Here is a 16,550-nt window from a genome sequence, read left to right as displayed (position 1 = left end):
CAATATAAACAGAGTAATGAACTAAAACTGTACAATAGAAACACAATGTAATTAACTGAGACAGTACAATATAAACACAGAATAATGAAATGACACAGTGTAAAATAAAGACAGAGTGATGGACTGGCACTGTACAATATAAACACAGAGTAATATACTGACAGTACAATAAAAACACAGAGTAGTGAAGAGACACAGTACAAAAAAAAATAGAATAATAAACTGACACAGTACAATATAAACACAGTAGTGAAGAGACGCATTACAATATAAACACAGAGCAATGAACCGACTTAGTACGATATAAACACAGAGTCATGAACTGACACAGTACAATATAAGCACAGAGTAATGAACTGTCACAGTACAATATAAACACAGTGGAATGAACTGACACAGTACAATATAAACACAGAGCAATGAAGTGACACAGTACAATATAAACACAGAGTAATGAGCTGAGACAGTACAATATAAACACAGAGTCATGAACTGACACAGCACAATATAAACACAGAGTCATGAACTGACACAGCAAAATATAAACACAGAGTCATGAACTGACACACAACGTAAACGTAGAGTAATGAACTGACACTCTACAGTGTAAATGGAGAGTAATGAACTGACACAGAACAATATAAACACAGAGTAATGAACTAACACAGTACAATATAAACATAGAAAAATGAACTGACACACAGCATAAACACAGAGTAATGAACTGACACATTACAATATAAACACAGAGTGATGAACTGACACACAACGTAAACAGAGTAATGAAATGACACAGTACAATATAAACACGGAGTAAATAACTGACACAGTACAATATAAACATAGAGTAATGAACTGACACAGTACAATATAAACACAGAGTAAAAAACTGACACAGTACAATATAAACACAGAGTAAATAACTGACACAGTACAATATAAACACAAAGTAATGAACTGTCACAGTACAATATAAACACAGAGTAGTGAAGAGACACAGTACAATATAAACACAGAGCAATGAACTGACACAGTACAATATAAACACAGATTAATGAACTGACACAGTACAATATAAACACAGAGTAGTGAAGAGACACAGTACAATATAAACACAGAGTAATGAACTGACACAGTACAATATAAAAACAGAGTAATGAACTGACACAGTACAATATAAACACAGTGTAATGAAATGACACAGAAAAATATAAACACAGAGTAAATAACTGACACAGTACAATATAAACACAGAGTAATGAAATGACACAGTACAATATAAGCACAGAGTAATGAACTGACACAGTACAATATAAACACAGAGTAAATAACTGACACAGTACAATATAGACACAGAGTAATGAAGTGACACAGTACAATATAAACACAATGTAATGAACTGACACAGTACAATATAAACACAGAGTATGAAGAGACACAGTACAAAATAAACACAGAGTAATAAACTGACACAGTACAATTTAAACACAGTCTAATGAACTGACACAGTACAATTTGAACAGAGAGTCATGAACTGACACAGCATAATCTTAACACAGAGTAATGAACTGACACAGCATAATATTAAGACAGAGTAATGAACTGACATAGTGCAGTAATAACATAGATCAATTAACAGACACATTGCAATATGAACAAAGAGCAATGAACTGACACAGCACAACATACACACGCAGAGTAATCAACTGACAAAGTACAATATCATCTCAGTCATGAATTGACACAGACCAATATAAACAGAGTAATGAACTAAAACTGTACAATAGAAACACAATGTAATTAACTGAGACAGTACAATATAAACACAGAATAATGAAATGACACAGTGTAAAATAAAGACAGAGTGATGGACTGGCACTGTACAATATAAACACAGAGTAATATACTGACAGTACAATAAAAACACAGAGTAGTGAAGAGACACAGTACAAAAAAAATAGAATAATAAACTGACACAGTACAATATAAACACAGTAGTGAAGAGACGCATTACAATATAAACACAGAGCAATGAACCGACACAGTACGATATAAACACAGAGTCATGAACTGACACAGTACAATATAAGCACAGAGTAATGAACTGTCACAGTACAATATAAACACAGTGGAATGAACTGACACAGTACAATATAAACACAGAGCAATGAAGTGACACAGTACAATATAAACACAGAGTCATGAACTGACACAGCACAATATAAACACAGAGTCATGGACTGCCACAGCAAAATATAAACACAGAGTCATGAACTGACACACAATGTAAACGTAGAGTAATGAACTGACACACTACAGTGTAAATGGAGAGTAATGAACTGACACAGTACAATATAAACACAGAGTAATGAACTAACACAGTACAATATAAACATAGATAAATGAACTGACACACAGCATAAACACAGAGTAATGAACTGACACATTACAATATAAACACAGAGCAATGAACTGACACAGTACAATATAAACACAGAGTAAATAACTGACACAGTACAATATAAACACAGAGTAATGAAATGACACAGTACAATATAAACACAGAGTAATGAACTGACACAGTACAATATAAACACAGAGTAATGAACTGACACAGTACAATAAAAACACAGAGTAGTGAACTGTCACAGTACAATATAAACACAGAGTAGTGAAATGACACAGTACAATATAAACACAGAGTAATGAAATGACACAGTACAATATAAACACAGAGTAATGAACTGACACAGTACAATATAAACACAGAGTAATGAACTGACACAGTACAATAAAAACACAGAGTAATGAACTGTCACAGTACAATATAAACACAGAGTAGTGAAGAGACAGAGTAAAAAATAAACACAAAGTAATGAACTGACTCAGTACAATATAAACACAGAGTCATGAAGTGACACAGTACAATATAAACACAGAGTAGTGAAATGACACAGTACAATATAAACACAGAGTAATGAACTGACAGTACAATATAAACACAATGTAATGAACAGACACAGTACAATAAAAACACAGAGTAATGAACTGACACAGTACAATATAAACACAGAGTAGTGAAGAGACACAGTACAATATAAACACAGAGTAATGAACTGACACAGTACAATATAAACACAGTGTAATGAACTGACACAGTACAATATAAACACAGAGTAAATAACTGACACAGTACAATATAAACACAGAGTATGAAGAGACACAGTACAAAATAAACACAGAGTAATAAACTGACACAGTACAATATAAACACAGAGTAATGAACTGACACAGTACAATTTGAACAGAGAGTAATGAACTGACACAGCATAATCTTAACACAGAGTAATGAACTGACATAGCATAATATTAAGACAGAGTAATGAACTGACATAGTGCAGTAATAACATAGATCAATTAACAGACACATTGCAATATGAACAAAGAGCAATGAACTGACCCAGCACAACATACACACGCAGAGTAATCAACTGACAAAGTACAATATCACCTCAGTCATGAATTGACACAGACCAATATAAACAGAGTAATGAACTAAAACAGTACAATAGAAACACAATGTAATTAACTGAGACAGTACAATATAAACACAGAATAATGAAATGACACAGTGTAAAATAAAGACAGAGTGATGGACTGGCACTGTACAATATAAACACAGAGTAATATACTGACAGTACAATAAAAACACAGAGTAGTGAAGAGACACAGTACAAAAAAAAATAGAATAATAAACTGACACAGTACAATATAAACACAGTAGTGAAGAGACGCATTACAATATAAACACAGAGCAATGCACCGACACAGTACAATATAAACACAGTGTCAAAAACTGACACAGTACAATATAAGCACAGAGTAATGAACTGTCACAGTACAATATAAACACAGTGTAATGAACTGACACAGTACAATATAAACACAGAGTAATGAACTGAGACAGTACAATATAAACACAGAGTCATGAACTGACACAGCACAATATAAACACAGAGTCATGAACTGACACAGCAAAATATAAACACAGAGTCATGAACTGACACACAACGTAAACGTAGAGTAATGAACTGACACACTACAGTGTAAATGGAGAGTAATGAACTGACACAGTACAATATAAACACAGAGTAATGAACTGACACACTACAATATAAACATAGATAAATGAACTGACACACAGCATAAACACAGAGTAATGAACTGACACAGTACAATATAAACACAGAGCAATGAACTGACACAGTACAATATAAACACAGAGTAAATAACTGACACAGTACAATATAAACACAGAGTAATGAACTGACACAGTACAATATAAACACAGAGTAATGAACTGACACAGTACAATATAAACACAGAGTAATGAACTGACACAGTACAATATAAACACAGAGTAATGAACTGACACAGTACAATATAAACACAGAGTCAAGAAGTGACACAGTACAATATAAACACAGAGTATTGAAGTGACACAGTACAATATAAACACAGAGTAATGAACTGACAGTACAATATAAACACAGTGTGATGAACTGACACTGTACAATATGAACACAGAGTAATGAAGTGACACAGTACAATATAAACACAATGTAATGAAATGACACAGTACAATATAAACACAGAGTATGAAGAGACACAGTAGAAAATAAACACAGAGTAATAAACTGACACGGTACAATATAAACACAGGGTAATGAACTGACACAGTACAATTTGAACACAGTGTAATGAACTGACACAGTACAATTTGAACAGAGAGTAATGAACTGACACAGCATAATCTTAACACAGAGTAATGAACTGACACAGCATAATATTAAGACAGAGTAATGAACTGACATAGTGCAGTAATAACATAGATCAATTAACAGACACATTGCAATATGAACAAAGAGCAATGAACTGACACAGCACAACATACACACAGAGTAATCAACTGACAAAGTAAAATATCATCTCAGTCATGAATTGACACAGACCAATATAAACAGAGTAATGAACTAAAACTGTACAATAGAAACACAATGTAATTAACTGAGACAGTACAATATAAACACAGAATAATGAAATGACACAGTGTAAAATAAAGACAGAGTGATGGACTGGCACTGTACAATATAAACACAGAGTAATATACTGACAGTACAATAAAAACACAGAGTAGTGAAGAGACACAGTACAAAAAAAAATAGAATAATAAACTGACACAGTACAATATAAACACAGTAGTGAAGAGACGCAGTACAATATAAACACAGAGCAATGAACCGACAAGGTACAATATAAACACAGAGTCATGAACTGACATAGTACAATATAAGCACAGAGTAATGAACTGTCACAGTACAATATAAACACAGTGTAATGATTTGACACAGTATAATATAAACACAGAGCAATGAAGTGACACAGTACAATATAAACACAGAGTAATGAACTGAGACAGTACAATATAAACACAGAGTCATGAACTGACACAGCACAGTATAAAAAACAGAGTCATGAACTGACACAGCAAAATATAAACACAGAGTCATGAACTGACACACAACGTAAACGTAGAGTAATGAACTGACACACTACAGTGTAAATGGAGAGTAAAAAACTGACACAGTACAATATAAACACAGAGTAAATAACTGACACATTACAATATAAACACAAAGTAATGAACTGTCACAGTACAATATAAACACAGAGTAATGAACTGACACAGTACAATATAAACACAGAGTAGTGAAGAGACACAGTACAATATAAACACAGAGCAATGAACTGACACAGTACAATATAAACACAGATTAATGAACTGAAACAGTACAATATAAACACAGAGTAGTGAAGAGACACAGTACAATATAAACACAGAGTAATGAACTGACACAGTACAATATAAACACAGAGTAATGAACTGACACAGTACAATATAAACACAGTATAATGAAATGACACAGAACAATATAAACACAGAGTAAATAACTGACACAGTACAATATAAACACAGAGTAATGAAATGACACAGTACAATATAAGCACAGAGTAATGAACTGACACAGTATAATATAAACACAGAGTAAATAACTGACACAGTACAATATAAACACAGAGTAATGAAGTGACACAGTACAATATAAACACAATGTAATGAACTGACACAGTACAATATAAACACAGAGTATGAAGAGACACAGTACAAAATAAACACAGAGTAATAAACTGATCAGTAGAATTTAAACACAGTGTAATGAACTGACACAGTACAATTTGAACAGAGAGTAATGAACTGACACAGCATAATCTTAACACAGAGTAATGAACTGACACAGCATAATATTAAGACAGAGTAATGAACTGACATAGTGCAGTATTAACATAAATCAATTAACAGACACATTGCAATATGAACAACGAGCAATGAACTGACACAGCACAACATACACACGCAGAGTAATCAACTGACAAAGTACAATATCATCTCAGTCATGAATTGACACAGACCAATATAAACAGAGTAATGAACTAAAACTGTACAATAGAAACACAATGTAATTAACTGAGACAGTACAATATAAACACAGAATAATGAAATGACACAGTGTAAAATAAAGACAGAGTGATGGACTGGCACTGTACAATATAAACACAGAGTAATATACTGACAGTACAATAAAAACACAGAGTAGTGAAGAGACACAGTACAAAAAAAAATAGAATAATAAACTGACACAGTACAATATAAACACAGTAGTGAAGAGACGCATTACAATATAAACACAGAGCAATGAACCGACTTAGTACGATATAAACACAGAGTCATGAACTGACACAGTACAATATAAGCACAGAGTAATGAACTGTCACAGTACAATATAAACACAGTGGAATGAACTGACACAGTACAATATAAACACAGAGCAATGAAGTGACACAGTACAATATAAACACAGAGTAATGATCTGAGACAGTACAATATAAACACAGAGTCATGAACTGACACAGCACAATATAAACACAGAGTCATGAACTGACACAGCAAAATATAAACACAGAGTCATGAACTGACACACAACGTAAACGTAGAGTAATGAACTGACACTCTACAGTGTAAATGGAGAGTAATGAACTGACACAGAACAATATAAACACAGAGTAATGAACTAACACAGTACAATATAAACATAGAAAAATGAACTGACACACAGCATAAACACAGAGTAATGAACTGACACATTACAATATAAACACAGAGTGATGAACTGACACACAACGTAAACAGAGTAATGAAATGACACAGTACAATATAAACACGGAGTAAATAACTGACACAGTACAATATAAACATAGAGTAATGAACTGACACAGTACAATATAAACACAGAGTAAAAAACTGACACAGTACAATATAAACACAGAGTAAATAACTGACACAGTACAATATAAACACAAAGTAATGAACTGTCACAGTACAATATAAACACAGAGTAGTGAAGAGACACAGTACAATATAAACACAGAGCAATGAACTGACACAGTACAATATAAACACAGATTAATGAACTGACACAGTACAATATAAACACAGAGTAGTGAAGAGACACAGTACAATATAAACACAGAGTAATGAACTGACACAGTACAATATAAAAACAGAGTAATGAACTGACACAGTACAATATAAACACAGTGTAATGAAATGACACAGAAAAATATAAACACAGAGTAAATAACTGACACAGTACAATATAAACACAGAGTAATGAAATGACACAGTACAATATAAGCACAGAGTAATGAACTGACACAGTACAATATAAACACAGAGTAAATAACTGACACAGTACAATATAGACACAGAGTAATGAAGTGACACAGTACAATATAAACACAATGTAATGAACTGACACAGTACAATATAAACACAGAGTATGAAGAGACACAGTACAAAATAAACACAGAGTAATAAACTGACACAGTACAATTTAAACACAGTCTAATGAACTGACACAGTACAATTTGAACAGAGAGTCATGAACTGACACAGCATAATCTTAACACAGAGTAATGAACTGACACAGCATAATATTAAGACAGAGTAATGAACTGACATAGTGCAGTAATAACATAGATCAATTAACAGACACATTGCAATATGAACAAAGAGCAATGAACTGACACAGCACAACATACACACGCAGAGTAATCAACTGACAAAGTACAATATCATCTCAGTCATGAATTGACACAGACCAATATAAACAGAGTAATGAACTAAAACTGTACAATAGAAACACAATGTAATTAACTGAGACAGTACAATATAAACACAGAATAATGAAATGACACAGTGTAAAATAAAGACAGAGTGATGGACTGGCACTGTACAATATAAACACAGAGTAATATACTGACAGTACAATAAAAACACAGAGTAGTGAAGAGACACAGTACAAAAAAAATAGAATAATAAACTGACACAGTACAATATAAACACAGTAGTGAAGAGACGCATTACAATATAAACACAGAGCAATGAACCGACACAGTACGATATAAACACAGAGTCATGAACTGACACAGTACAATATAAGCACAGAGTAATGAACTGTCACAGTACAATATAAACACAGTGGAATGAACTGACACAGTACAATATAAACACAGAGCAATGAAGTGACACAGTACAATATAAACACAGAGTCATGAACTGACACAGCACAATATAAACACAGAGTCATGGACTGCCACAGCAAAATATAAACACAGAGTCATGAACTGACACACAATGTAAACGTAGAGTAATGAACTGACACACTACAGTGTAAATGGAGAGTAATGAACTGACACAGTACAATATAAACACAGAGTAATGAACTAACACAGTACAATATAAACATAGATAAATGAACTGACACACAGCATAAACACAGAGTAATGAACTGACACATTACAATATAAACACAGAGCAATGAACTGACACAGTACAATATAAACACAGAGTAAATAACTGACACAGTACAATATAAACACAGAGTAATGAAATGACACAGTACAATATAAACACAGAGTAATGAACTGACACAGTACAATATAAACACAGAGTAATGAACTGACACAGTACAATAAAAACACAGAGTAATGAACTGTCACAGTACAATATAAACACAGAGTAGTGAAATGACACAGTACAATATAAACACAGAGTAATGAAATGACACAGTACAATATAAACACAGAGTAATGAACTGACACAGTACAATAAAAACACAGAGTAATGAACTGTCACAGTACAATATAAACACAGAGTAGTGAAGAGACAGAGTAAAAAATAAACACAAAGTAATGAACTGACTCAGTACAATATAAACACAGAGTCATGAAGTGACACAGTACAATATAAACACAGAGTAGTGAAATGACACAGTACAATATAAACACAGAGTAATGAACTGACAGTACAATATAAACACAATGTAATGAACAGACACAGTACAATAAAAACACAGAGTAATGAACTGACACAGTACAATATAAACACAGAGTAGTGAAGAGACACAGTACAATATAAACACAGAGTAATGAACTGACACAGTACAATATAAACACAGTGTAATGAACTGACACAGTACAATATAAACACAGAGTAAATAACTGACACAGTACAATATAAACACAGAGTATGAAGAGACACAGTACAAAATAAACACAGAGTAATAAACTGACACAGTACAATATAAACACAGAGTAATGAACTGACACAGTACAATTTGAACAGAGAGTAATGAACTGACACAGCATAATCTTAACACAGAGTAATGAACTGACATAGCATAATATTAAGACAGAGTAATGAACTGACATAGTGCAGTAATAACATAGATCAATTAACAGACACATTGCAATATGCACAAAGAGCAATGAACTGACACAGCACAACATACACACTCAGAGTAATCAACTGAGACAGTACAATATCATCTCAGTCATGAATTGACACAGACCAATGTTAACAGATGAATGAACTAAAACTGTACAATAGGCACACAATGTAATTAACTGAGACAGTTCAATATAAACACAGAATAATGAAATGACACAGTGTAAAATAAAGACAGAGTGATGGAATGGCACTGTACAATATAAACACAGAGTAATATACTGACAGTACAATAAAAACACAGAGTAGTGAAGAGACACAGTACAAAAAAAAAACTGAATAATAAACTGACACAGTACAATATAAACACAGTAGTGAGGAGACACAGTACAATATAAACACAGAGTAATGAACTGACACAGTGCAATATAAACACAGAGTAATGAACTGACACACTACAATGTAAGCATAGAGTAATGAAATAACACAGTACAATATAAAAACAAAGTAATGAACTGCAGAGCACAACATAAACACAGAGTAATAACCTGAGACAGCACAATATAGAGTAGTGAAGAGACACAGTACAATATAAACACAGAGTAATGAACTGACACACAACGTAAACAGAGTAATGAAATGACACAGTACAATATAAACATGGAGTAAATAACTGACACAGTACAATATAAACATAGAGTAATGAACTGACACAGTACAATATAAACACAGAGTAAAGAACTGACACAGTACAATATAAACACAGAGTAAATAACTGACACAGTACAACATAAACACAAAGTAATGAACTGACACAGTACAATATAAACACAGAGTAGTGAAGAGACACAGTACAATATAAACACAGAGCAATGAACTGACACAGTAAAGTATAAACACAGATTAATGAACGGACACAGTAAAATATAAACACAGAGTAGTGAAGAGACACAGTACAATATAAACACAGAGTAATGAACTGACACAGTACAATATAAACACAGAGTAATGAACTGACACAGTACAATATAAACACAGTGTAATGAACTGACACAGTACAATATAAACACAGAGTAAATAACTGACACAGTACAATATAAACACAGAGTAATGAAATGACACAGTACAATATAAACACAGAGTAATGAACTGACACAGTATAATATAAACACAGAGTAAAAAACTGACACAGTACAATATAAACACAGATTAATGAACTGACACAGTACAATATAAACACAGAGTAATGAACTGAGAAGTACAGTATAAACACAGAGTAAATAACTGACACAGTACAATATAAACAGAGAGTAATGAACTGACACAGTACAATATAAACACAGAGTAATGAACTGACACAGTACAATATAAACACAGAGTAAATAACTGACACAGTACAATATAAACACAGAGTAATGAACTGACACAGTACAATATAAACACAGAGTAAATAACTGGCACAGTACAATATAAACACATAGTAATGAACTGACACAGTACAATATAAACACAGAGTAATGAACTGACACAGTACAATATAAACACAGAGTAATGAACTGAAACAGTACAATATAAACACAGAGTAATGAACTGTCAAAGTACAATATAAACACAGAGTAGTGAAGAGACAGAGTAAAAAATGAACTCAAAGTAATGAACTGACACAGTACAATATAAACACAGAGTCATGAAGTGACACAGTACAATATAAACACAGAGTAGTGAAGTGACACAGTACAATATAAACACAGAGTAGTGAAGAGACACAGTACAATATAAACACAGAGTAATGAAACGACACAGTACAATTTGAAAGAGAGTAATGAACTGACACAGCATAATCTTAACACAGAGTAATGTACTGACGCCGCATAATATTAAGACAGATTGATGAACTGACACAGTACAATATAAACACAGAGTAGTGAAGCGACACAGTACAACATAAACACAGAGTAATGAACTGACACAGTACAATATAAACACAGAGTAATGAACTGACAGTACAATATAAACACAGAGTAATGAACTGACAGTACAATATAAACACAGTGTGATGAACTGACACAGTACAATATGAACACAGAGTAATGAAGTGACACAGTACAATATAAACACAATGTAATGAGCTGACACAGTACAATATAAACACAGAGTATGAAGAGACACAGTACAAAATAAACACAGAGTAATAAACTGACACAGTACAATATAAACACAGAGTAATGAACTGACACAGTACAATTTGAACAGAGAGTAATGAATTGACACAGCATAATCTTAACACAGAGTAATGAACTGACACAGCATAATATTAAGACAGACTAATGAACTAACATAGTGCAGTAATAACATAGATCAATTAACAGACACATTGCAATATGAACAAAGAGCAATGAACTGACACAGCACAACATACACACTCAGAGTAATCAACTGACAAAATAAAATATCATCTCAGTCATGAATTGACACAGACCAATATAAACAGAGTAATGAACTAAAACTGTACAATAGGCACACAATGTAATTAACTAAGACAGTACAATATAAACACAGAATAATGAAATGACACAGTGTAAAATAAAGACAGAGTGATGGACTGGCACTGTACAATATAAAAACAGAGTAATATACTGACAGTACAATAAAAACACAGAGTAGTGAAGAGACACAGTACAAAAAAAAATAGAATAATAAACTGACACAGCACAATATAAACACAGTAGTGAAGAGACGCAGTACAATATAAACACAGAGCAATGAACCGACACAGTACAATATAAACACAGAGTCATGAACTGACATAGTACAATATAAGCACAGAGTAATGAACTGTCACAGTACAATATAAACACAGAGTAGTGAAGAGACACAGTACAATATAAACACAGAGTAATGAACTGACACAGTACAATATAAACACAGAGTAATGAACTGACACAGTACAATATAAACACAGAGTAATGAACTGACACAGTACAATATAAACACAGAGTAAATAACTGACACAGTACAATATAAACACAGAGTAATGAAATGACACAGTACAATATAAACACAGAGTAATGAACTGACACAGTATAATATAAACACAGAGTAAAAAACTGACACAGTACAATATAAACACAGATCAATGAACTGACACAGTACAATATAAACACAGAGTAATGAACTGAGAAGTACAGTATAAACACAGAGTAAATAACTGACACAGTACAATATAAACAGAGAGTAATGAACTGACACAGTACAATATAAACACAGAGTAATGAACTGACACAGTACAATATAAACACAGAGTAAATAACTGACACAGTACAATATAAACACAGAGTAATGAACTGACACAGTACAATATAAACACAGAGTAAATAACTGGCGCAGTACAATATAAACACATAGTAATGAACTGACACAGTACAATATAAACACAGAGTAATGAACTGACACAGTACAATATAAACACAGAGTAATGAACTGAAACAGTACAATATAAACACAGAGTAATGAACTGTCAAAGTACATTATAAACACAGAGTAGTGAAGAGACAGAGTAAAAAATAAACTCAAAGTAATGAACTGACACAGTACAATATAAACACAGAGTCATGAAGTGACACAGTACAATATAAACACAGAGTAGTGAAATGACACAGTACAATATAAACACAGAGTAGTGAAGAGACACAGTACAATATAAACACAGAGTAATGAAACGACACAGTACAATTTGAAAGAGAGTAATGAACTGACACAGCATAATCTTAACACAGAGTAATGTACTGACGCCGCATAATATTAAGACAGAGTGATGAACTGACACAGTACAATATAAACACAGAGTAGTGAAGCGACACAGTACAACATAAACACAGAGTAATGAACTGACACAGTACAATATAAACACAGAGTAATGAACTGACAGTACAATATAAACACAGAGTAATGAACTGACAGTACAATATAAAAACAGTGTGATGAACTGACACAGTACAATATGAACACAGAGTAATGAAGTGACACAGTACAATATAAACACAATGTAATGAGCTGACACAGTACAATATAAACACAGAGTATGAAGAGACACAGTACAAAATAAACACAGAGTAATAAACTGACACAGTACAATATAAACACAGAGTAATGAACTGACACAGTACAATTTGAACAGAGAGTAATGAATTGACACAGCATAATCTTAACACAGAGTAATGAACTGCCACAGCATAATATTAAGACAGAGTAATGAACTGACATAGTGCAGTAACAACATAGATCAATTAACAGACACATTGCAATATGAACAAAGAGCAATGAACTGACACAGCACAACATACACACTCAGAGTAATCAACTGACAAAATAAAATATCATCTCAGTCATGAATTGACACAGACCAATATAAACAGAGTAATGAACTAAAACTGTACAATAGGCACACAATGTAATTAACTGAGACAGTACAATATAAACACAGAATAATGAAATGACACAGTGTAAAATAAAGACAGAGTGATGGACTGGCACTGTACAATATAAAAACAGAGTAATATACTGACAGTACAATAAAAACACAGAGTAGTGAAGAGACACAGTACAAAAAAAAATAGAATAATAAACTGACACAGCACAATATAAACACAGTAGTGAAGAGACGCAGTACAATATAAACACAGAGCAATGAACCGACACAGTACAATATAAACACGAAGCCATGAACTGACATAGTACAATATAAGCACAGAGTAATGAACTGTCACAGTACAATATAAACACAGAGTAGTGAAGAGACACAGTACAATATAAACACAGAGTAATGAACTGACACAGTACAATATAAACACAGAGTAATGAACTGACACAGTACAATATAAACACAGTGTAATGAACTGACACAGTACAATATAAACACAGAGTAAATAACTGACACCGTACAATATAAACACAGAGTAATGAAATGACACAGTACAATATAAACACAGAGTAATGAACTGACACAGTATAATATAAACACAGAGTAAAAAACTGACACAGTACAATATAAACACAGATCAATGAACTGACACAGTACAATATAAACACGGAGTAATGAACTGAGAAGTACAGTATAAACACAGAGTAAATAACTGACACAGTACAATATAAACAGAGAGTAATGAACTGACACAGTACAATATAAACACAGAGTAATGAACTGACACAGTACAATATAAACACAGAGTAAAAAACTGGCACAGTACAATATAAACACATAGTAATGAACTGACACAGTACAATATAAACACAGAGTAATGAACTGACACAGTACAATATAAACACAGAGTAATGAACTGAAACAGTACAATATAAACACAGAGTAATGAACTGTCAAAGTACAATATAAACACAGAGTAGTGAAGAGACAGAGTAAAAAGTAAACTCAAAGTAATGAACTGACACAGTACAATATAAACACAGAGTCATGAAGTGACACAGTACAATATAAACACAGAGTAGTGAAGTGACACAGTACAATATAAACACAGAGTAGTGAAGAGACACAGTACAATATAAACACAGAGTAATGAAACGACACAGTACAATTTGAAAGAGAGTAATGAACTGACACAGCATAATCTTAACACAGAGTAATGTACTGATGCCGCATAATATTAAGACAGAGTGATGAACTGACACAGTACAATATAAACACAGAGTAGTGAAGCGACACAGTACAACATAAACACAGAGTAATGAACTGACACAGTACAATATAAACACAGAGTAATGAACTGACAGTACAATATAAACACAGAGTAATGAACTGACAGTACAATATAAACACAGAGTAATGAACTGACACAGTACAATTTGAACAGAGAGTAATGAACTGACACAGCATAATCTTAACACAGAGTAATGAACTGACACAGCATAATATTAAGACAGAGTAATGAACTGACATAGTGCAGTAATAACATAGATCAATTAACAGACACATTGCAATATGAACAAAGAGCAATGAACTGACACAGCACAACATACACACTCAGAGTAATCAACTGACAAAATAAAATATCATCTCAGTCATGAATTGACACAGACCAATATAAACAGAGTAATGAACTAAAACTGTACAATAGAAACACAATGTAATTAACTGAGACAGTACAATATAAACACAGAATAATGAAATGACACAGTGTAAAATAAAGACAGAGTGATGGACTGGCACTGTACAATATAAAAACAGAGTAATATACTGACAGTACAATAAAAACACAGATTAGTGAAGAGACACAGTACAAAAAAAAATAGAATAATAAACTGACACAGTACAATATAAACACAGTAGTGAAGAGACGCAGTACAATATAAACACAGAGCAATGAACCGACACAGTACAATATAAAGACAGAGTCATGAACTGACATAGTACAATATAAGCACAGAGTAATGAACTGTCACAGTACAATATAAACACAGTGTAATGATTTGACACAGTACAATATAAACACAGAGCAATGAAGTGACACAGTACAATATAAACACAGAGTAATGAACTGAGACAGTACAATATAAACACAGAGTCATGAACTGACACAGCACAGTATAAACACAGAGTCATGAACTGACACAGCAAAATATAAACAGAGAG

Source organism: Carcharodon carcharias, chromosome 5 (assembly GCF_017639515.1).
Source record: "Carcharodon carcharias isolate sCarCar2 chromosome 5, sCarCar2.pri, whole genome shotgun sequence".
Classification (NCBI taxonomy): Eukaryota; Metazoa; Chordata; class Chondrichthyes; order Lamniformes; family Lamnidae; genus Carcharodon; species Carcharodon carcharias.
The sequence above is the reverse complement of the archived record's forward strand: the minus strand, read 5'-3'. Positions refer to the sequence as shown.